The following is a 23,255-nucleotide window of genomic DNA, read 5'->3' as shown; positions in this document are numbered from 1 at the left end:
CGAGACCAGTCACCTGACCTCACCAGAGCACTGCAGCACTACAGCGAGACGCGCCAGGCCCGAATAATCACATGGCACTGGCACCCGGCCACCACCACATCCAGAGCAGAGCACCCACTGTGAGTTAACAGCCAGGCCAGCTATTACTGCCTCCCTAAGTCCCCTCAGACCACTCACCACTGGCATCCAATTCCGCCATCCATCCAGGACTGTGTGCGTGCATATAGGTCGCTGAGGCCCACCCGGCCCATCCTGTTCAACAACTTCAGTTCAGAGTCAGACCAGAGACCAACCTTAGACCTGAGACCCCCATCCAGCACTCTGAGCAGCACTGTGTGCACTCTCTACACTGACTGCAGGCAGCAGCATTACAGGCCTCCTCTCTGACCTGACCATGACCATTTAGATGACTAAAATGTAGGACGTTTTAGTCGACTAAAATGTAAGATGTTTTAGTCGACTAAAATGTACTGGAGTTTTAGTCGACTAAATACGACTAAAACTAAAACACTTGCAGAAGACTAAAATGGGACTAAAACTAAAATGCAATTTTAGTCCTAAGACTAAGACTAAAACTAAATTGAAATTTGCTGCCAAAATTAACACTGGTCCGTAGCCACAGATGTTAGCACAACAGAACTAAATTACAAATGTCTGTTAATATGGTATATTACACCAGAAGTAATAAACAAATATCAACCAGTTAAAACAGATAAATGTTGGAGGAATTGTGGAAATACCAGAACAATGTATCACATGTTCTGGGACTGCCCAAAAATTAGAGAATTTTGGACAAAGGTCCGACAAATCACCAGTGAAATCACAGATATAACAATTCCAAATGACCCATGGGCATGTCTATTTCATAACACAACAATGTCATTAAAAAAATATAAAACAACTCTGGTCCCAACCTTGCTAAATGCAGCAAAGGGGATAATCCCAAAAATGTGGAGAGAAACAGAAAGTCCAAAATTAAAGGAATGGTGTAACAGGATAATTTATATCTTTAATATGGAATACATCAATAACACTCAAGAAGAGACTCCAACAAACATGAAGGAAAATTGGAAAAATGGATAGATTTTAAAAAATCAAATAAGTATATAGAAATGAATGCATAAACATCATCGGAGAGAGGGAAAAAAAAAAAAAGCTTAGCATGAAAAGAGCTTTCCTGGAGCATTTAAGTCCCTGGTAGTGCAACTGAAGCAAACAATCAACTAGGGGTGGCAAGGCACTGTCACAGGGATCTCTGGGATAAAGTTGTGGACGGGCACAAGTCAGGAGATGGATACAAAAAATGTCAAAGGCTTTATCAATGCCTAGAAGCACAGTGACGTCTATTATTAAGAAGTGGAAGGTATTTGGTTCAACACAGACCCTCCATGGGTCAGAACGTTGCTCCAAACTGGATGGAATAGCCAGGAGTCTACCAAGGGGTCTACAGAAACTCTGAAACAGTTGGAGGAATTTATGAAAAAGAATGGTCATTGTGTGCATGTGACAACATTATCACAAATTCTCCACAAATGTGGCTTATATGGGAGGGGTGCAAGAAAAAAAACACTCCTCAAGAAAGGCCACATGCAATCATGACTGAGCTTTGCCAAAAATGCACCTTGAAGATTCTGAGGCCACATGGAAAAAGATGTTATGGTCAGATGAGACCATATATTTCATTATTTGGCCTCAACACCAAACAATATGTCTGGCAGAAATCCAATACAGCTCACCATCCAAATAACACCATTCCTACAGTAAAGCATGGAGGTGGTAAAATCCTGTTATGGGGGTGTTTCTCTGCAGCAGGGACCAGAGCACTGGTCATTATAGAATAAAAAATGGATGGGGCAAAATACCATCAAATTATTGAGAAAATCTGCTGCCCTCCGCCAGAAAGGTGTCAATGGGAAGAAGGTTTACTTTCCAACATGACAATGACCCAAAGCACACAGCAATAATGATCACTCAGTGGATGATGAAGAAAAAGGTGAATGTCCTCACATGGCCTAGTCAGAGCCCAGACTTAAACCCCAATGAAAATCTGTGGAATGACTTGAAGACTGCAGTCTACAAACGGTCACCAACAAATTTAACTGAACTTGAGAAGTTCTGCAAAGAAGAGCGGGCAAATTTTGCAAAGTCTAGATGTGCAAAGTTGGTAGAGACATCTCCCAACAGACTAAAGGCTGTAATTAAAATAAAGCAAAAATGTGTTCAACAAAATACTGACACAAGGGGGGGGGGGGGTCCTTTTTCCCACTCAGTGATTCTGTTTTTTTTTTTTTAATTTCTGACATGGTGGTGTTATATCTTTCACTTGGATGTTATAAGTTGCACTGAGTACATACAGCTAGATAAAACAAAAACGGTGTCTGTCTTCATTTCAGGCTGCAAAACAACAAAATATGATTACTTTAAAAGGGGGGGGGGGTGATTCTTTTCAATACCCACTGTATATATATATCAAACAACACTGTCAGGAAGTTACAGTTTTAAAACATTCCCAATGAGGGATCCCTTGGATAAAGGAAATACCTGTAGCAGACTGATAACATCATTCTCCCAAGATGCTTCACTCAGGCCTAGGGACAGTCACTTTACAGACACTTATTTTTTGTGATAATACTTACATTTCTTTCTTGATTATACTGTTTCTGTATGTTGTGACCTGTCTGGAATTTATACATTCAAACCTAAGGTAAAGTGGAAGAAATGCCTAACTATACCTAAAATCTTACCTATTTTGATCTGTTCTAGCCTGGTCATGTAATTCTGAAACTCTGGCTCCCCCTGTCAGTGAACAGCTGCTGCGGGGGAGAGGGGGGAAAGCCAAGAACAGCTGGACCATGGAAGCCTATGGATGGCTTGCTGAATTTACAGTCATAGCACTTCCTTACACAGTGGAGCCAGAGCTACAGGATTATGTGTCCGGGCTGGAACAGATTAAAAACAGGTACTGTAAGTACACATAATCATTTCATACAGGGTAGGCAGGGTATGTAGTAGGAAGGAAAAGGAACATTTTTAAAGTGGAACCTTTCCTATAAAAACTCTGCCCAAATTAAATATCCAATTTAAATGCTATAGAACTTATTCATGTGATAAATAAAATGAGACTACTATCATACAACTGGTTGAATCCCCATTTATAAGGTATGATAGGGAGGGAGCTTGAAAGAACACCAAGAAGGTTTGCAGGAATAACTTATAACATACAAAGCCATCCACAACTGTTCCCTGAGCTACATCACCAATCTGATCTCCAAATATCACCCAAACTCTCCTCTCTGCACCTTCCAAGACCTTCTGCTCTCAAGATATCTTCTCTCCCCCCTCACATGATCGTTTCCAGGACTTTTGCAGAGCTTCTCCCATCCTCTGGAAACCTCTACCTCAATCAACCCTGCTATCTCCTATTTTGCCCGCCTTTAGTCAATTCCAGAAAACACATCTCTTTAGTGAGGCCTATCACACCTCCAACTGAACCTTAAGGGCCTCTTTCACACCAGTGGAACGATCGGGTCCGCCTGTTCTTTTTTCAGGTGGACCCGATTGGACCACCAATTGTTCTCTATGCAGCAGCGGGTGTCAGTGGCCAGCATCCTGTCCGATCCGGTCTGCTGCAAACAGATAGATGGGAATCCGTTCCCCATCCGTCCGGAGGATTGGATGACAGTCAGATGGAAACAGACAGGCAGTCCGTTTCTATCCTACCGGGCCATAAAGAACAGTGGGCTGTGTCATCTGCCTGCTCAGCAGGGATCCTCAGAGAGACCCCACCCCCACTGAGCAGGTGGGTTCTGCTAGACTGAGTCTGCCCCAGCTCTTGCAATGGGACGTCCCAAAGCAGTGTAGACATGAGGGGTGGGAAACGCAACCGTCTCAAGGTAACAAAGCACCCAAGGTCAGATAAAGGAACCTTATCCGAACCAGAAATGTAACCCACTGGGTAACAGGAAAGCTCAACAGGAGCGAACAAACCCAGGAAGGTAAAATAACCAAGGGGGGAAAAAACCCCCCACAGGAGGGGACAGGCTAAAAATGCCATGTCTCCCCCAAAGTACTGCCGCACACAGAACTTTGCGGCCAAAGGAGGCATCTGCCGATGCCAAAACATCAAATTATTAAACTCTGTAAAGGTGTGCAGGGACGACCAGGTCGCCACATTGCACATCTGGGACACCGACGCCTGATGGCGAAAGGCCCTAAATGCACCCTCCGCTCCGAAGAGTGCGCTGTGACAGGAAAGGGCGGAACCCGATCCCTAACCAGACAGGAACGGTTGCCGCAGACGCAGCCATACCCATCCGAGACCCTCAGGAAGGACAAAAAAGAGAATCCGACCTCCTGAGGAATTCAGTAGACGACAGGTAACCCTGATCGCCCTGACAACATCCAAGGAATACAAGGCAAAACTCCGTAGTTTGCGTAGGATTCGCACACAGCGAAAGCAAAATAATGTCTTAATGGAGATGGACATCAGACACCACCTTTGGAAAGAAGGATTGATGGGGTCGCAAGACCACCTCATCCCTATGAACCACCAGGTAGGGGGAGCGGCAAGATAGGACCGCCAACTCCGACACACTGCAAGCAGATGTGATCGCCACCAGAAAGGCAACTTTCCGTGACAGTGCAAGCAGAGGAAGCTCCCGGATGTTCCCAAAGGGAGGACGTTGCAAAACGATAGAACCAAATTCAAGTCCCAAGGGGTTAAGGGCGCCCCCCGAGGGGGCCAAATGACGCACCCCTTGAATAAAGGTGCTGATCAAAGAATTTGATGCCAAAGGGCGCTGGAAAGAATGGCCAGCGCAGATAACTGACCCTCAACAGTGGGCAGTGCAAGACGTAGGTCCACACCAGATTGCAGGAAGGCTAACACCCTTGCCACCGAAAAGTAGCAAGGATGGAAACCCCGCGATTCGCACCAGGCGAAGCAAGCCTTCCAGGTACGAAAATAAATCTTACCTGACGAGGCCTCCCTAGCTCTAAGCAAGGTAGGAGTGACCTCCGACGAGAGACCCCAATCTCTCAAGATCTGGCTGTTAACAGTCACGCCGTCAAGGCCAGCGACTGTAAAGCAGGATGGAAGAACAGCCCCGGAGACAACAGATCGTCTTGTAAGGGGAGCCGCCAGGGAGGCTCGACGACCATTTACATGACGTCCGCTTATCAAGACCGGCGCGGCCAGTCCGGGCCCCCAGGACCACCAACCTCGGTTCCGAGACCAACCTGAGAAGGAACCGTGACAACAACTGGATCGGGGGGAAGGCATAAATCAGGCGATACTGATTCCAAGGCACCACCAGCGCGTCCGAGTCGGCTGCCAGAGGATCGCGTGTTCTTGCCACGAGCCTTCCCACCTAGTTGTTTAGAGGAGGCGCGCCATCGCGCACACAGTATCTGAAAACACCTTCGGGTATAGGGACCATTCCCCCTGGTCTGGGGTCTGGCGACTCCAATAGTCGGCCTGCCAGTGTTCCATACCCGGAATGTGAACTGCCGAAAGCGCTGAGACCCGCGTCTCGGCCCAAGGCAAAATCTCGGCCACTTCCTTGGCCGCCCAGGCACTCCTGGTGACCCTTTGGTCATTGATGTACGCCACCGTAGTGGTGTAGTCCGCCTGCACCCGCACAGGGTGGCCCTGAAGACGATCCCTCCAACGGAGCAAACAGAGTCTGATCGTTCTCAGTTCCCAGGCATTTATCGGTAGGGAGGATCCCTCCTCTAACCAAGTGCCCTGGGTAGACAATTTGCCCAGAACGCCACCCCAGCCCGACAGCCTGGTGACCGCGGTGAGCACCTTTCAAAACAACGGCCAGAAGGATTTCCCTTCTGTCAGAGCCGGCGACTGGAGCCACCACAGAAGGTCTGCTCTGACCCAGTGACTCAAAGATATCCTCCTGTCCAATGACTGAGGATGCCTGTCCCACCTGGCTAGGATCTCCGCTTGCAGAGATCGCCTGTGGAACTGTGCAAATGGGACTGCCTCGAAGGCTGACACCATCAACCATAGGGACCGCATGCGGGTCCTGAATAATGAGGATTCATTGTCCCTGAGGGACCTGACCTCGTTCAGCAGAGTCCGGAGTATGTCCTCCGGCAGGAAAACTCTTGCATGGGCGGAGTCCAGGACCATTCCCAGATAAGGGAGACGAACAGAAAGGAGCAATGTCGACTTCTGAAAGTTGATGGCCCACCCGAACTCCTGGAGAGTCTGAACCGTGGTTGACAGATCGCGCAACAGAGTTGAACTGGAACTCAACCTTAACAGGAGATCATCCAGATATCCAAGAATTGCGATCCCCTGCGCCCGCAACAGGGCAAGAACAGGAGCCAAAGCTTTGGGAAACACCCTTGGAGCCGAAGCGAGACCGAAAGGTAACGCCACGAACTGATAGCGCTCCTCCACGATTGCGAATCGGAGGTACCTCTGATGACCCTCGAATACAAGGATGTGTAGAGACGCATCCTTGAGGTCGATAAAAGCCAGGAATCTCCCGGGCTCAGAGAGGCCACCACCGATCAGAGTGATTCCATACGGAATGTTTGAACCCGCACAAAGCGGTTTAGTAACTGTAGGTCCAGAATCGGACACACCTTGCCCTCCTTTCAGGGCACCGTGAACAGATTCAAGTAAACGCCCCCAAAAACCTGTCCCAATGTAACACCGGGACGATCACCCCCTGGGCGAGGAGATCCTGAACGGCCCGTTGGAGATCTTAGAAACGATCTGGGGTCAAATGAAGATTTGAGGGAAAGAATCTGTCTAATGAAGAAAAAACGAATTTATGCAGCGCTAGCTCAAATAAAGTGTAAAGTGCTGTGATATAAATTCAATATTTTTTATAAAGTGCACACTGTATGATCAAATGTAAAAGTGCTATGTGCTAAAAAAATCTCTATGCAATAACAAATAAATAAATATATAAATAGATATATTAGTGCACAATAAACAAAATAAGTGATTGGAAATAGTCCAAATAAATATTCAGTGCTTGAAAAAAAAGTCCTTAAAGTGATCCAATTAAGGTGCCAAGGTGCCAAATAATTAAGGTGCTTGCAGAGTGATATGGTGCCCCTCAAGGTTCCCCACTCACCAGATTGCAGATAATATTAGACCTTCAAAATTATTGCACATTGCCCGGGATCTTTACAGGACCAGAACTTCTCCTATGTAGCCTTGGAACTTTTTTGGGTCAGCTTCCGCTGTTCCTCCTGATCCTCATTCCTCATGACATGAGGAATGAGGATCAGGAGGAACAGCGGAAGCTGACCCAAAAAAGTTCCAAGGCTACATAGGAGAAGTTCTGGTCCTGTAAAGATCCCGGGCAATGTGCAATAATTTTGAAGGTCTAATATTATCTGCAATCTGGTGAGTGGGGAACCTTGAGGGGCACCATATCACTCTGCAAGCACCTTAATTATTTGGCACCTTGGCACCTTAATTGGATCACTTTAAGGACTTTTTTTTCAAGCACTGAATATTTATTTGGACTATTTCCAATCACTTATTTTGTTTATTGTGCACTAATATATCTATTTATATATTTATTTATTTGTTATTGCATAGAGATTTTTTTAGCACATAGCACTTTTACATTTGATCATACAGTGTGCACTTTATAAAAAATATTGAATTTATATCACAGCACTTTACACTTTATTTGAGCTAGCGCTGCATAAATTCGTTTTTTCATCATATTTCCTAAGACTTTCTTAGTGTCTGCAGCAGCTGCCCATTATTGCATTTATTTTTATTTAAATTTTCACGTTGTGTAGCGCGGGTTTAATTTTTGTTTTTCACAAAGAATCTGTCTGCTGGGCACGATCGAAATTCGATCTTGTACCCCGACCGAATGAGTTCCTGAACCTATCTGTCCTGAATGGCGGATGGGGCTGCCGTGCCAGGGTGGGCGCTATCGCCCAAGGCTGCTTCTGGCCACCAGAGGCCTGAATTAGGATTCGCCCATGTCATGTGCCTGAAAGGCACGAAAGGACCCCTGGTTAGGTTTAAAGGAAGGGTCCCGCTTACCGTGGAAAACTTACCTTTGGACACATTGGGCAACACAGTGCTTTGTACCCTCAGTGACCCCCTTCACCAACCCGTCCAGGGGGTCCCCAAAAAAGGCGATTCCCTGCATAAGGGATGTCAGACACCGTCTCCCTGGAAGTCTGGTCGGCCGACCAGCTCTACAGCCACTCAAGGCGACGGATTATCACTGCGACAGCAAATAAACGTAAGGCTAAAGGGGTCTCATCCAAGGCCGCATCACACAGGCATAAAAAAAACCGCCTGACAATGTGGTCCACCATCTCCAAAGTAGCAGGAGGGGTGGAATCAGCCACAAGGGTGCGTCTGAGCACCTTAGTCCACTACACCGAGGCGAACACGAGCTTCAGCAAGGAACCTGCCACCACATAGGAGTGGCGGGCAAGAGATTCCACCCGCCTAACCGCCGGATCTCCAAGCACCGGATAAGCCTCCATGGGCATCAGAGTGGCCTGGTGTAATCTGGATACCGTGTGGACCACCGTAGGGGCCACAGTCCAGTGCGAATCCGTTGGAGACGCAAAGGGACAAAGGTACGGAAACCGCTTAGGTACCAAAAAGGTGCGCTTTAAATTGCGGCATTGTTCGCTCACCGTTTCGTGAAACTCAGCGGGACAGGGAAATACCTGAGCCGCCTTCTGGGTTTTCTGCGGGTCCCAAAAGATGACCGCTTACCCGGCGGATGGGGCTCATCCTCCAAACATAACGTATGCGTAACAGCACTAAGAAGTGCAGACATAGCAGCTCTTTCTTTGGCCGACTCAGCGGGGGAATCATCCCCCTCATCGTCCTCCACCACTTCCCCGTCTGAATGAGAAGACTGAGACCCTTAATGGGCCACACAGTCCGTGGCAACCATATCTAGCTCAGAATCAGAAGACTGAAACAGTCTGGGCCGTGTTCTAGCGGTCCGCTCCGACTTCAACAGATCCACTTAGACGCCAAAGTCGCAAGTGCACAGTAAAGGAGCCCATGGCAGAGGATTCAGGCGTACCTGATGCCTGTTGGAGATACAACAGCTTTTAGCTTATCCGATAAACTGCAGTTCACAAATAGGACAGTAGATGTCGCTAATGCTAAGTGATATGCTATGCATTTTCTATGATGTGTATTTCCTGTACACTGCACTGTACTTGTTGGTTATCTCTTCCTATCTGTGTTCTTATTACAATGAGGTGATATCTTTTGATATCTGTGTTATGTTCCAATAAAGAAGCCAGTTCCTGTTTACTCCACAATGTCTGATCTGAATGAACTCCGCTGCACCCAGTGATCGCACTCTGCAACAGGTTATGGGCCCAGGATCCGGATAAAGTCTTATGACCAGGTGCGGCCCAGGCAGAACAAAGCCTTCAACGGGAGACAGTGTGACTGATGCGGAGATCGACATAACGAAGGTTTCCAGTGACATCTCCTATAGACAAGTAAGACTGTTTATATATAAAGGAGGGAAAAATTTCCTGAAACTCAGAACTTAAACTCTCAGTGGCCAAGCTGAACAATGACAATTATCAGCTATGGAAGTTTAAAGTGGAAATGCTATTATCTAGAGATGACTTGTGGGAGGTTACCACTACAGAGAGGCCACAGGACAATAATCAGGACTGGGACAAGAAGAACAGACAGGCACGGGCCACCATAAGCTTACTAGTGGAGGATGATCAGCTCATACATATACGCCATGAGGACACAGCGAAAGGTATGTGGGACGTTCTGAATAGACTGCATGAAAGATCCAGTTTAAACAGCAAGCTGTTTCTACTGCGGAAACTTTACAAAATGAGACTCAGCAGAGAACAGGACATGCAGGAGCACATAAACGCAATGCTGGAAGTGATTGCACAACTCAGATCAATCGGGGAGAATGTAACAGACAGCCACGCAGCAGCCATGTTGTTATGCAGTTTGCCAGATACATATACTGCACTGATCAATGCACTGGAGACACGACCTGAGACAGATCTGACGCTAGCATTTGTAAAAACCAGGCTCATAGATGAGTACCAGAGAAGAAAGGAATTAGTGCATGACTCCACAGAAATCGACGCCAGAACCGCTCTTAAAGCTACAGACGCAAGGTTACACAGGAAAGAGACCAGAGTGTGTTTCAGATGTCACAAACAGGGACACATAGAGAAAGACTGTACAATATGGAAAGCAGAGCAAAGAAGACAGCATCCCTCTTATACTAAACAAAAGGCCAAAGCCACAATCAATGATCCATGGGAAGGAAACTGGAATGCCACATTTAAAGCGACAGGCAACCATAAATGTCAAGGCTGGTGCATCGATTCAGGGGCAACCAGTCACATGACGAGTGATAGAAGTTTTTTCACAGAACTTGATCTGAACAACAAAGAAACTATTTATCTTGCAGATGGAAGCAAAATACATGCAGAAGGATATGGGCATGGAACCCTTGTATGCCCTGATGATGCGGGACACAATATAGCCATACCAGTGAAAGATGTGCTTTATGTTCCTAATCTAGAAGGAGGACTCTTATCTGTGAAGCATCTGACAGCCAGAGGACTCACTGTAAAATTCCAAGGTGACAAGTGTTTAATCTTAAACGGCAACCAGACAGTAGCGAGTGCCAAGCTGGATGATCATCTATATCACCTCGACACAGTGAAGGAAAAGGTGAGACTATGTATACACAAGCACAATTATTGTATACATATATGGCACAGACGTCTAGGTCACAGACACCCAGAATGCATACAGGAACTACAGAGGAGGAATCTTACAATGGATCTAACAATATCCCCCTGTCCAGTTACTGTTAAGTGTGAATGTTGCATTAAATCCAAAGCTACAAGAGCAACACTTGCCAAAGTCAGTCAGAAGAGAGCTTCAAGACCACTTGACTTAGTTCACAGTGACGTGTGTGGTCCCCTAAACCCACCTACACCTGGAGGCAAAAGGTACATAGTGACTTTCATAGACGACTATTCAAGATACACAGTCACCTACCTAATGCAACACAAGAGTGACGTTTTTGACAAATTACAAGACTATATGATAAAGACCAGTAACAAGTTTCAGAGGAAGCCTCTCATACTTCGGAGTGACAATGGAGGTGAATTCACAGGATATAAGATACAAGAGTACTTAAAACAGAATGGAATAGAACATCAAAAGACAGTCCCATATACACCAGAACAAAATGGAGTAGCTGAAAGAAAGAACAGAACTCTGACTGCAATGATCAGATGTATGCTGACAGACTCTGGACTACCTCAAAAACACTGGGGTGAAGCAGCTATGACAGCTACATATTTACAGAACAGACTTCTTTCCAGAACAATAGAGAAAACTCCATATGAACTTTGGCACAATGAGAAGCCAAATGTAAAACACCTAAGAGTATTTGGATGCAAAGCATTCATCTACATACCTGAAGAAAAACGCACCAAACTCCAAAACAGAGCATTTGAAGGTATCTTTGTTGGATCAAAGGTTACAGAATCCTAAATCCCAAAACAGACAAGGTTACCATTAGCAACAGCATAACTTTTGTTGAAGATTTCAGAGACAATGTAATGACAACAGTAGAAGCAAGAATAGAAGAGAAAACTGACATTGACCAACCTATCTCTATAACTTCTGAACAAACAGTTGAAGTGAGTGGAGACTGTACGTCTCTCATACAAAGCAAGTACTGCCAGTCAACGAACCTGCAACCTGGGAAGAAATATCTCAGCTTTCAGAACAAGAAGTAAGTAAATGGATAAATGCCGCTGATGAAGAGATAAAATCCATGCATGACACTAAAACATGGACACTTACAGAACTACCACCTGGAAGGAAAGCCATAGGCTGTAAATGGACTTTTAAAGTGAAATACAATGCAGATGGCACAATTGAGCGATACAAAGCAAGGCTAGTAGCCAAGGGCTATTCTCAAAAATACGGAGAGGACTATGACGAGACATTTGCACCAGTAGTCAAGCACACCACAATACGGACTTTAATGACAATAGCCGTCACAAGGAAAATGCAAGTGAAACATTTTGATGTGAAAACCGCATTTCTACATGGCGAGCTAACAGAAGAGATTTTCATGGAACAGCCGCCAGGCTTCAAAGATGAACAAAGGCCAGACCTAGTTTGCAAACTTCGCAGGAGTATATATGGACTAAAGCAAGCAGCCAGAGCGTGGAATATGAAAATAAATGAAGTGCTTACACATCAAAACTTTCTGAGGAGTAAAGCAGACCCCTGCTTATACACAAAGAAATTGGCAGACAGATGGGTCTACATGCTTATTTATGTGGATAATATCCTGATTTGCTTTGAGCAAGAAGGGGATGAAGCAGAAATCTTAGAAAAATTAAATCAGTATTTCAACACCAAAGATCTTGGCAACATAAAGAATTACCTTGGCATCCAGATCGAGAGAGAGGAAGATGGCAGCTTTCTTCTGAACCAAAGACACAAAATACAAGAAATAATTGCAACATTTGGAATGGAAGACGCCAAACCAGTAAAGTCTCCAATGGAAACTAACTACCTAAAGGAGATGAATTGCCAAGATAACCCATTACCTACTAATACTCAATACAGGAAGGCAATAGGGAAATTGCTGTATCTTACCACTGCTACAAGGCCAGATATTGCAGCAACTGTTGGAATCCTATGCAGAAAGGTTTCAAAGCCAAGTCAAAAGGACTGGAATGCTGTAAAGCGAATCATTCGCTATCTAAAAGGGACTTCACACTACAAGCAAAAGTTACCAGCAAGCGATGAAAGCACCTTAACAGGATATGTGGATGCTGACTGGGCAGGAGACACCAGCGACAGGAAATCTACCAGTGGCTACTTATTTTTTCTGTCAGGAGGTTCCATAGGTTGGACTAGTAAAAAGCAACTCTCTGTTTCACTGTCGTCTACTGAAGCAGAATACTTTGCTGCAGCGCAGGCAAGCCAAGAAGTTATATGGCTGAGACAGCTATTAACAGATTTGGGTCAACCACAGTTGGGACCAACAGAAATCTATGAGGACAATCAAGGATGCCTCGCACTTGCGCGCATGGAAGGAGTTAATTCAAGAACCAAGCACATTGATGTGAAGTTCCACTTTTTTTAGGGATCTTCAAGAGAAAGGTCTTCTTGAGTTACTTTATTGCCCAACCGAGGATATGACAGCAGATATCCTTACAAAGCCTCTGACCGCTGAAAGACACTCAAGGCTTACAAAGAAGATTGGTTTAATAGACTAAGCCTTAGCTGTTGAGAAGGGGTGTTGGAGATACAACAGCTTTTAGCTTATCCGATAAACTGCAGTTCACAAATAGGACAGTAGATGTTGCTAATGCTAAGTGATATGCTATGCATTTTCTATGATATGTATTTCCTGTACACTGCACTGTACTTGTTGGTTATCTCTTCCTATCTGTGTTCTTATTACAATGAGGTGATATCTTTTGATATCTGTGTTATATTCCAATAAAGAAGCCAGTTCCTGTTTACTCCACAATGTCTGATCTGAATGAACTCCGCTGCACCCAGTGATCGCACTCTGCAACAATCCCTCCACCAGAGCTGGTGAGGAATTTGCTGTCCTGGGACTCCATACCCACTGATAAAAAATGTGTATGGCGCTAGCCCTTTAATGCAAGTGACAGCGGTGGTTCCACCGCAATAATGACAAGTCTATAGTGCTAAGGCACCTATACAACGCTGCCAGCAAGGTAGTACCCCAAAAAAAACAGCACACAAGCCCCCCAGAAGTGTTACCGCACTCCCAGCACGATCGGATCATCAGGATGAAAGAAATGATGTCCACCGCTAGAGGCCCAACAGCGGCCTGAACTAACCAAAAATGGCCACCAATAGAAAGTAATGGGGAGGCTTCGGGAAAATGGCTGCCGAGCCCTGCATAAAACACAGTGCCACATGCAAGATGATGCCCGAAGGGCGCGAATTACACTAGAAAATGGCTGCTGACTGCCCTGAACTGAAGCCAGAGCTGACTGCCCCCAACAACCATATCTGTACCCCAAACTGACACACACACTCCCAAGGGGCTCAGGGACCCCCGCACTCCCCCCTCCCCCACAGCGCGGTATGACCGCAGATAGCGCCCCAGCAGGGACCGTGAGGGAGAAACAGGGACCACACGGACAGACATGAGGGGAAGCACACAGACTCTACACAGACTGCCATCCCCAGGAGAGAAGGCCCCACACACACACCCCCAGCATACAATGTCACAGACAGGGGGTAGCATGGTACTCACCGATCCATGCGATTTTGTGGGTGCCACTCTGCGACGGGAAGCCTCCCACCCCGGGTGGTGGGGGTGCCGTCAGCCAAAAACAGGATGTTTGCCACGCACAGCGTATCCTTTCGAAGTGGCCACTTCATGGGCTTTGTCTCTGAGGACAGGGACAGGTCGTTTGCGAGGCCAGGGCGTACGCATAGCCTGCTTAACGCTCGATGGCGGGCTGGGATTCCGTAATGCTCTAGTACAACCAGTCCGATTCCCAGCTCCGAAGTCTGACTAACTAAGCGCAGGAACAAATAAAAAGCTAGTAGTGCAAAGAAAAAACACACTTAGCAGAAAATAAAATGTAATAAAACATAGAAAATGACTGAGACTGTAGCCCCAGCACAGGGAAGCTTGCCTACTCCTAAGCTAGGCAAAAGACAAACTGAATTGGGAATGAGGCTAGCCGGGGGTATTGGACCAGAGGGACAGCCCCCTGTAGGTGTGTCTATGCAAAGTTTTGTGTTTTTAACAAAATCTTCTGCCTAGCTTACTCCTGTGGATAAGAGGTCAATACCCATTGGTGAAGACTATATTAGGGGCGGCGACTGTCAGAGGACGTAAGAAAAATATTTACACTGACGAGTCTGACTGACTGACCTGTCGCTTCAGGACCTCCCTCGCTCTACGCTGAGCCTGCGCTGCCGCCTGGAGAAGAGGGAGGTGGCCGGTGGTGGGTGGAGTAAATTTAGGAGCGGAGGAGGAATTTGACCATTGCCCTCACTCTACCGCTGTCACGTGATGACGCTCGCGTTACGTGACATCACTGGCTGCTAGACGCTAAGCGGCATACTAGCAACCAGTGTGGCCGCAGCGCGCAGGCATGGACTCGACTCGGGGCTAATAATGATATACTCATAGCAGGAGACCCTATTTATCTGCAAGCCAGATGTCATCAAAAGAGCCACGGCTTGCTTGCGGTTCCTGACCCCTGCAGTAGTGACAGGAGGACTGAGGACAGACAGCGGGATGGGTGTTTGATGGACCGGTCGGGTGGTGAGTTATGGAAGAAGAACAATATATATATATAATTATTTCTAAATGTTATATTTACATAAAATAATGGATGTGGGGGGCTTTTGTTGGGCGTGATTATTTTTTTTTGGGGGGGGGGGCAGCAATTTTAATTCTTAGACCCAGGCAACACAATGTCTTGGGCCAGCCCTGTGTGAATGGCTGGCCAAATCTAAGCTCAAACAGATCAAATCATTCACATCTAATTTTTGCCGTCAAAGGCACTGCTGGGCCCATCCATCTCATTGTAATGTAAATGTTATTTTTAAAAAAAAATTCCCTAGTGATCAAAAGGTTAAATGGTGCTTTAAAAAGCGGTCAATTATTAGAGCTGTGTCCATGTTTCAGAAAATAATAAAACTTCACGATCTGAAAGCCTGCCACTTACTCTTTGTTATTTAGCACAGCTGTATAACTTATGTGGGAGTGAGAGAAATGCTAACACAGAAGGGAATATGTGTTATATTGTAAAGTAATCCAGTTCTGTGGCTTCACATGGTGCCGGTACCTGATGATTGGAAGGGATGATGACACGAATACTGTTACCCATTTTAGCTCATGACCTTTAAACGCCCTGCGCTTATAGAGCCGATATAGAAGAGGGACTGTGCAGCCTAGTGGCAGGGAGGTGCAGCTGTCTGCATGTCAAATGATTTATTCATTCTACTGTATAGTGGTGAAGGATGGTCTGACTCGAGGGAAGCCATAATAAAATAATTGGGTACGTAAAAGTGAACAAGCCAAAAGGCAATGCTGAGAAATATCTAGCCCCCATTTACACATAATGGGTTTGAGTTACTAAAGCCTCGTACACACGCGTCAAAAATTGGCAGGGAATTTTCGGCCAACGTCCGATCTGCTGATTTTCGGCTTGTTAGTATGATGCTTCCGACAACCGACTCCGACTTTTCGGCCGAAAAAAATCTGGTGTGCAGACTATAAAATTTTTGTTGGCCGTCAACACAGCGGCCGATTTTCGTGCAGTCAGTACAGATTTCGACAGGGAAAAATCTAATGAGCAAGTCTGGGCATGATCAGAGAAGAAAAAACACAAAGAAAACAAACCAACACATGACATCACTTCTGAAGTAGAATTTTGTTGGCCGAGAAAATTCGTGTGCAGTCTAGGCACATTCCAACCAACACAACACAACTTGGACAAAAGTCGGACGATCGGTCGGCCGATAATCGTTGCGTGTGTACGAGGCTTTAAACCTTTAGGCGTGGTTCACACAGAACATCCAAATCGCACCTCATCCATGCGAACACTCCAAAATCGGTTCGCAAATTGCAGTGTGATTTGCAGAATTGAATCGCATGGGTGTGGACACCATCCGATCTGATTCTGATGCGAATAAAAAAAAGGGGTCCTGCGGTGCGATTTTAGCTATACAGAATTAATGGCTCAAATTGAATTGCTGCAGAATCGCATGGGATTCGAACAGGAATGCCCGTACACACAATCCGAAAATCAGGCGACAAATTGTCAGGTTTTTTTGCATGCTAGTCCCATATCGAAAATGTAGAGGTTACTAAAGTTACGAAAATTCTCGTACGACAGAATAAAAAAATGGGAAGTGATGTAATGTGTTGTAGTGTATTTGTATTGTGTTTTCGGATGACAGCTGTACCGATTAAACGAAAATCGTACGATCTGGTATCGTACTAAAAAAATATTTGTGCTTGTCCAATTGGATAATATTGGATGAACTGTTGTGATTGGCGCTCGAAAGCTCTGTACTAACAATCCGGTTATCGTACAATCGCTTCAAAAGCAGTATTTTTCATCCAATTTTCGGATCGTGTGTACCGGCCATTAGTCCCAGTTCACATTACTGCGATGACAGACATCACAGGTGATTCGGAGAGCACTGCTCTGAAAATCACATGCGATGTCTGTGCAAAGCGAATGCAGCCATACAGATTGTATGGCTGAATTGGCACTGGATTCAGACACAACACGCACAGGACCCTTTTTGTGGTGCACAGCAGAATCAGATTGCATGGTGGTTCACACCTATGCAATCCAATTCATGTCCGAGCTGACAGTTCGCACTGCGATATGTGAACTGATCTGGGGGGTGTCGTTAAATATGTACTGACACCCCCAGCGACTCGCACATGGCAGTGTGAACTGCCTAGGATTTGAATGTGATGCAGGAACCCGCAGTGGATTCGCAGGGTTCCCGCATCGCATATATCTGAATCGCTACTTAAGGCCCGTACACACGATAAGAAAATCTGAAGGGAAAATTTGTCCGACGACCGGTCTGCCGATTTTTGGATTGTTAGTATGGTGATTTCGACAGCCGACTCAGACATTTCGTCCGAAAAAAATCCTGATGTGCAGGCTATAAAATTTTTATCGTCCGTCAACACAACGTCCGATTTTCCTCTCATTAGTACAGTTTTAGACGGAAAAAAATCTTATGAGCAAGACTAGGCATGCTCAGAGACGAAAGAACACATAAAAAGCAATCCAACACATGACATCACTTCTGAAGTAGAATTCTGTCATACGGGAAAATTCGTATGAAAAAACCTCTTCACTTTCCACATCAGACTAGCATGCCACAAAAAACGGACGACAGATCGTTCGATAATCTGATCGTGTGTATAGGGCTTTAGAGTGCAAAATCTGGTGCAGCTCTGAATAGAAACCAATCAGCTTCCAGGTTTTCTTGTCATTAATTGAAGAAGCTGAATTTAGCAACTGATTGGCTACCATGCACAGCTGCACCAGATTTTGCACTCCAGTTTTAGTAAATCCCCCCCATGTCACATGACATCAGCACATATGCTTTTTTCACGTTATTCATTTCAATGGGCTGCCTTAGGTCCTATTTACATTATGACATGCAATGGCAGGCATCGCGCGCTTTTTTTTGTGCATTGTCCCACTATATGCATGGGGCAGCCTATTCAGTTCAGTAGGCTGCATTATGCTTAACAAACATGGTAAAGTAGCTCACGCACCTTTTTAAGTTTTAAGCTTCGTGCATTTTCTGTACGCTTCGTAAACAGGCTTAAATGCTATAGTGGGGATGCAGCCTTAGCCCCCATTCACACTATGTTGCTGCATTTTTTGTGCGCTGTCGCGCTTTGCACATGGGGCAGTCCTTTCATTTCAATGGACTGCCCTCACATGCAACAATAGCACTAAAGAAGCTTAAAGTGGAATTTTACAAATAACATAAAATATAATGTGCCTCAGCAAGGAACATGCATTCAACATTAATAACATGACAAGTGGTCACAGTGAGAGAAGGGAACGGTCAATGCTCAGTGTAGTCCAGCCAGGGGCCCCAGACCCTGCGGTACTTTGTACTTCACTTTCTCAATTAAAATTGACTATTTTTGATCCTTATACTAAAAGAATTAGTAAATAGATAGGAAAGTATATCATATTTATATATTTAAAAACTTTTTTTACATTTCTTCAGTTACTTCCCGGTTTCCATGCTTAGGCAAATGGTGTCATACATCCCAAGAGTCTTCAGAAAGGGAAGGAGGGGTTTTCTTAGCTAAGCACACCCTCCTGCCTTTGTTTGACCTCAGCAAAATGTATTGATGAACATCACCAGGTTTTAGCCAGGGTCTGCTGAGCCGCTAGGAATATAAACCCCACCAGCTTCCATTGATTAAGACATTGAAAGAGCCAAGCGGAAAAAGTCAGCCAACCAGTCAATTTCTTCTAAGAAACCTTTATGTATATACATAGCTCCCAACCGTCCCTGACTTCAAAGGGACTGTCCTTGATTTGGAAAAATGTCCCTCTGTCCCTAATTCCTCCTCATTTGTCCCTCATTTTAGTCTGATCTATATAGTTGTACATGTAGAGCCCCCAACCTCCAAAAGCCTGATGGGGACCCCCAGAGACAGACCGACATTCCTCCTCAGGGTGCAGGTTACTAGACATAGTGAGCAAGGGTGTCCTAGAACTTTTTTTTGGGGGGGGGCATCATTTTAAGGTCACCCATGCTCCGCCCCTTTTTGACAATGACGTGAAGGGGAGGGGCTTAGTCATATTTATTTTTGAGTATTTATTTTAAAAGGGGAAATGGCAGAATTTATTTTTAAAGCGTTTGTTAACCTAAAAAAATTATTTTATTTTATATTAAAGCGGAGTTCCGGGCACAAAAAAGATTTTTTTCTTTTGTGCCCCTCCGCTAGGTATGCCTCACCTGAAAAGGAATTGGATAGTTATTTTTTTTTTTTTTGTTTACTCACCTTTTTATTGAAGATCGTAAATACTCACCTATGACAGCTTCCTCCTCCAGCGCCGAGGCTCACCCCGTCACTTCCTGCCTCGCGATGATTCCTGGGAGCTAAACGTCATAGCTCCCAGGAATCAATGCGCCGCACCGGCCCCGCTCGTCATTTCCGGGCGCCGCCGCATTCCCCTGCTAAACAGCTTCTGGGCATGCCCAGAAGCTGTTTAGGAATGCGGCACCGCACCGGAAGTGACGAGAGGGGCCGGTGCAGTGCATTCTGGGACACGAAGACGCGGAAGAAGACAGAGAAGAGGACCGCGCCGGCTTCAGCTGCCCACAACCGAGATGGAAACGCTGTGGAAGAAAATTTCTAAGTAAGTATTTCTTCTAAAAGGTAAGTGCGAACCGGGACAGATCAGAGGCTAGCCATTGTGGAATGTGCTAGCCCTGACTGTCCCGGGGGTATGTTCAGAAAAAAATCGTTTCTCTGCCCGGAACTCCGCTTTAAAGCATGTTATACAGCACAGTGCTTTGCTGTGTAATTTGGCCCCTTCTATCACATAAAATACCTGGCTGATCCTGCCTGGCAATGTCCTCCCCTCTGTAAACTGACCATAGTATACCATGGCTGCTGTGCCCTGACACCGTGGTCACTCTACGTGCCTCCATCATCTGCAGCTCTCCTGCCCTCCTCTGTGCTCTCCCCCTCCTCCCTCTCTGCCTGTCTGCTCCTGTGTCAGTGCCTGCATCCTTCCCTCCGATGCTGTAGTTTCATTTAAAGTTTCATATTCTGTCTACAGTCTGTTTAATAATCCTGTGTGTCAATGTATCTGTGTTTTATAAAAATAAGCTGTTCTTTACTAGTTTTAAAGAGTGCCGATCGCCGCTCATATGACCCGCCGCCTCTCTCCTCCTACCCTCTTGACTGACGTCAGTGGGAAATCCTCCGCCTCCTGCAGGCAGTTGTCAGATGGGGAGAGGAGAGAGCCGGCGGGTCATGTGAGCAGCAATCGACACTCTAAAAACTGGTAAAGAATGACTTATTTTTTTTAAAACACATACACAGATATGGGGCATGGGCACACAGGATTATTAAACAGACCAGGCAGGATGGTATAAAGTGGATTAACAACCACTTTAAAGGGGAAGTTGAGATTCCGGGGGGGCACTTCCCCCCCCCCCCTTGCCCTCCCTTGTGGACCCCCATGATAGTGAGTGGTATACAAGGTAGAAAGATGGGCACCAGTCACTTTTATGCTTGAACAAAGAGGAGTTTATTTCTCACAACAGGAAAAAATGTGGGAGAGAGGGGTAGGGCAGAGGACACCCTTAGTCACAAACAGAAGCAGACTAGCAGACTCCTTAGACAAAAATGTAGAAAAGGTAGACAGCAATACAGAAAAAGAGCCTTTAAAGTGATTGTAAAGCCACGTTTGTTTTAAAATTAAAAATAACAATCATGCCATACGTATCTCCTCTGTTACAGTGGATTTGCACAGAGGAGCCTGGATCTTCCTCTTCTCAGGTCCCTCTTCAGCTCTTCTGGCCCCTCCCTCCTGTTGGGTGCGCCCACAGCAAGCAGCTTGCTAGGGGGGCACCTGAGCTGAGTCACAGCTCCCTGTGTTCATTCAGACAAGGATCTGTAGCCCTGTCCCACCCCCTTTCTATTCTCATTGGCTGACTGACTTTGATTGACAGCAGCAGGAGCCAATGGCCCCACGCTGCTGTCTCAGCCAATGAGAAGGGGAGTCCCGGATGGCCAAGACATTCGTACAACATAGCTGGAGCTGGAGGGACCTCAGGTAAGTTTTAGGGGTGCTGGGGAGGCTGCTGCACACAGAAGCCTTTTAATCTTTATGCATAGAATGCATGAAGATAAAAAAACCTTCTGACTTTACAACCACTTTAAGCTGGAAACACCAATCTGTACTTTGTAGCACAAGCTGTCTCCTATAGCAACAAAACTCAACTCACAGCATCGTACAAAATTCTCTTGGATGAGTTCACTCTTGAAGTTTTCCCAGCCACTTCCTAGTCCCCGACTCATGAAGAGTCACCTCTGGTACTTCCTCAGAACTCTCAGTATTGCCTCCAGGTAGAGAGTATGCTCTTCTTTGCAGAACCCTGAGCACATGGTTAGGCCTCAGGCTTTAGGCCTACCCAGCAGCAACTGTTCCTCACACACCCACCCAGGCTGTCTGGGTGGAAAAGACAAAGATCACCTGGCTTCCTGCAAAGAAATACCTTCTCCCAGCATGCTCAGCGACCAGTATGATTGGCTGAGAAAATTATACAATTCCTTAAAGCAGCTCTTCAGTCATTTTTTCATCTTTCCATTTATTAAATCTTCTGCCCTTGTTGTTTGAACTTTGGATAGTAAAAATTGGATTTTTGACTTACCGTAAAATCCATTTCTCTGATGTTCATTGACGGACATAGCTCCTGATCTTCTTAACCATTGAGTTATACTGCCCCCTACAGGAGAAAAAAAAAGTCTGGCTACGCCTATGGGCAGTCCCAGGGGGTATACTCCCTCTCTCTGCTATAGATAATCAATTTTGTTACAAACAGTGTCAGAAGAATTACAACTCCACAGAGGGGTGGGTGCTGTTTCAGTCGATAAACATCAGAGAAATAGATTTTACGGTAAGTCATAAATCCAATTTTCTCTTTCGTTCATTGACGGACACAGCTCCTGATCTTCTTAACCATTGGGGCATCCCAAAGCAGTGTTAAACATGAGGGGTGGGAACAGCGAAAAATACATTTCCAAGGCTAACTATAGCCATAGCCAACCAGGTAAACAGGAGCTCAACCAAAACAACTGGAGCTCATCTGAAAAAAAAAAACAATAAACCCTCAAAGAGGACCAGGTCCTCTAAACAGCAGCCTGCAAAACCCTGCGGCCAAAGAAAGCATCCGTAGATGCCAACACATCCACTTTATAGAACTTTATTAAAGTGTGCACTGATGACCAGGTGGCCGCCTTGCAAACCTGCATCACTGATGCCTGATGACGGAAGGCCCAGGTAGCTCTGAGCGCCCAAGTAGAGTGCGCCTTGACAGGAAAAGGCCTGACCCTTAATGGAATAGGTCTTAATCAGCGTCTGTCTGATCCATCCGGAAAAGGTCGCAGAGGAAGCGGACAACGATTTTCGAGGCCCATCCGTAAGCACAAATAGCGAGTCTGATTTCCTAATAGACTCTATAGCTGCCAAATACACCCTAATTCCCCCGGACCACATCCAAGGCATACAAAGCAATTTCCTTTGGATGTTTTGGCCTGGCACACAGAAGGCAACACAATGTCTTCATTCAAATGAAAATCAGACAACCTTTGGAAGGAACGACGGACAGTAACAAAAAAACACCTTATCTCTGTGAACCAACAAGTAAGGTGAATGACAGGATAACGCTGCCTATTCCGACACCCTGTATGCAGAGGTGATAGCCACCAAGAAATCCACCTTCTTGGACAGCATAAGCAGGGGAATCTCCCAAATATTTTCAAATGGGGGCTTTTGAAGGACTGAGAGCAGTAAATTGAGGTCCCAAGGCAGCAATGAAGACTGCACTGGAGGGCCAAGTGCCTAACTTCCTGAAACAAAGGTACACAGCAGGGAGTATGTGGCCAAAGTGCGTTGAAAGAAGACCGCTAAGGCCAACACCTGACCCTTGATAGTACTCAAGGCCA

This window comes from Pelophylax lessonae (assembly GCF_965119305.1).
Source record: "Pelophylax lessonae genome assembly, chromosome: 3".
Lineage (NCBI taxonomy): Eukaryota > Metazoa > Chordata > Amphibia > Anura > Ranidae > Pelophylax > Pelophylax lessonae.
Note: the sequence above shows the minus strand (reverse complement) of the source record.